Genomic DNA, 2,663 nt, shown 5'->3' on the forward strand with positions numbered 1-2,663 from the left:
TCTGTGTTTTTCTTTTTTTTAGCTTACGTGCATTTTCAAGCTGGGCTTGGAGTTTGGAAGCTAAATCCTTTAAAAAAAAAAAGGGGGGGGGGAGGGGGAGATAATATTGACTGAGTTGAATTATTTTGAGCTTTTATTTACAGAACCATGATTACCAAGTGTTCATTTCTCTTGATGCTGCTTGGTTTAAGAAAAAAAAAAAAATCACCAACACCAGTATATAGAAATAATATAATCTCTATTAAATCATATGCATCTGAAGCACAGCACCACATTTTTAGAATAGCAAGATAACACATAGCACATTACATTTTCAACAGCACTGTTCAAATATTAACCAATTTATGCTCATAAAATCCTTCAGCAATATGCATAGTTGCCATTTGCAGCCAGAAAAGCAGTCACAGAGACAAGTCTAAACTACCATAATTTAAATGTTTTTCTGCTCTCTTAGCATGCAAGACATACTAAAATATAATTATGTAAATCTCACAGCTACATCCTCTACTAAATTTACACTCCCTTACACATCATCTTTGAATTTGGTGCTAGAATCTAATTTATAACTTGGATACGACAGAGATGGGGAAAGAAAGACTTATCTGCACCCTCGTATTCATAGGTGATGTGTAGGGGGAGCACCTGGGGGTACCTGCCCCCCCGCCTGAGACTGGCCACCAGCTTCTGCGGGTGATCATCAGTTCCCACTCACAACCCACCTCCTCCTGCCCTCCCCCCACTGCCGACACCAGCTTCTGCGGGTAACCACTCACCACTGACACTGCCACCCACAAATTGTGCCCTCCCAATATCAGGAGGCACCTGATATTAATTGCTTTTCTAGTTATAGCCTCTCTTGTAGTCTGTCATAATGTAAATTGCTGTAATTAATACTACCTTAGAGTCAATGGGCCAAATTCAGTGGTGGAACGCATAAGAATTTACATTATAGGTTGATAAGCACACTTAAATCCAATGAGGCCCAAAATAGTAAAAATATATATTCTTGCTGCCCAGCAATCATAGATTTCACCTATACAACTTAAGACTCACACAGAATCATGTCTCCATTTATTGAGAAGCAGGAGTGGAGGGAGCAGGGTGCACGTGTGCCACACATGTACCCACTTTACCTCGGCAGCAAAGGCAGCAGCTGCAGAGGAGACAGCAGTGGGGGGCAGCAACAGCTGATTTCCCCCTAAGGTAAGTAGGGCAAAGGGTACAGCGCAGCTGAAGCAGATCTGGAGGGGAAGCCCTCCGGAGCCCTTTTAACTCGCCCGACAGGGAGCCGTGCTCGGGCAAGCAGACAGCAGCAGGGGGCTTTCTCCCAAGCGGGGGAGTAGCTCCAGGGGCCTTTCCCCCAAGCGGGGGGATAGCTCCGACTAGCCCCTTGGGGTGGTAGTCCCTGCCACCCCAGGATCCCAGCAGGAGGGTCGGTAGGGGGCGGGGCCGCCAGCCAGCACTTCCGGCTTAGCCAGAAGGCCTGATTGCCTGAGGGCACAACCGCGGTAATTTCAAACCGCAGGCTTTAAAAAGCAGCAGTTTGAAATTCCCTCGCAGTTGGGAAGCAGGAGCGGCGGGAGCCGGGTGCACGTGTGCCACACGTGTACCCACTTTACCTCAGCAGCAAAGGCAGCAGCTGCAGAGGAGACAGCAGCAGCGGGCAGCAACAGCTGATTTCCCCCTAAGGTAAGTGGGGCAGAGGGTACAGCGCAGCTGAAGTGGATCCGGAGGGAAAGCCCTCCGGAGCCCTTTTAGCTCATCCGACAGGGAGCTGCGCCCGAACAGTGTGTGCAAACAGGTGCGCTCTGTAAGGGCGCGCCAGCGTTCATGTAAGGTGGGCACGAGGTAGCTGCCCAAAGTGGCACCTCCAGCGAGCAAAAGCAGCAGGCGCAGCTCTGCAGACATGGTGCAGACGTGGAGCACAGCTGCCAGGGGCCCCGCCCAGGCACGGGCCTGACATGGGCTCTTCTGAGGCCTCCACCCAGACAGAGCACATGGCAGGGTCGGTGGCCCCTTGCCCCCCGTCTGTGGGGGGGGGGGGGCTGGTGGTCCCCTTGCCTGCCCCTTCTGTGCACGACTTAGGGCCCTGCAGGAGCAGGTGAGGGAGCTCCAGGCTGAGGTGAGCGGGCTGAGGGGGATCAGGGATATAGAGGATGAAACTGATGCCTATTTCTGTTCTCTGCAGGCCCGGTTGCCCACTGTACAGCCCCCACAGGAGACGCATCCAATGCAGGAGTGGCAGACGGTGTCCAAATCCAGAACTGCTAGGCCCAGAGTGGTGGAAGCTCCCCAGGTTCACCTGGGGAACGGGTTCGATGCCCTAGCAGCTGTGATGGAGAAAGACAGTGAAATTGCCTCCGGCGGGGGAGATGCAACTCCCCACATGGTAAAGAATGGGCAGAGAGCGAACACCAGCAGGAAGAAACGCCAGGTCCTTGTCATCGGAGACTTCATCCTATGAGGACTGGAAGGTCCCATCTGTCCACCTGACCCCATGACGCGGGAGGTCTGCTTCATGCCTGGGACTCGGCTTAGAGACATCACGGAGAGGATCCCGGCCTACATCCAACCTGCAGACCAGTACCCCATGGTTGTCATTCACGTGGGGACAAATGACGTGGCCAGGGGCAACCCTGACCGCATTATGAAGGATTTCAAGG

The 2,663-nt window shown here is 52.3% G+C and overlaps 1 protein-coding gene across 1 annotated transcript in view; it reads right to left on the reverse strand.

Moving 5' to 3' along the window:
• Positions 1-2,663, reverse strand: part of CWF19L2 (CWF19-like 2, cell cycle control (S. pombe)) — a 264,167-nt gene that overhangs the window by 170,622 nt on the left and 90,882 nt on the right. The gene's annotated exons all lie outside the window — the stretch shown is intronic.

Source organism: Gavialis gangeticus, unplaced genomic scaffold (assembly GCF_001723915.1).
Source record: "Gavialis gangeticus isolate Ggan-Ray unplaced genomic scaffold, GavGan_comp1, whole genome shotgun sequence".
Classification (NCBI taxonomy): Eukaryota; Metazoa; Chordata; order Crocodylia; family Gavialidae; genus Gavialis; species Gavialis gangeticus.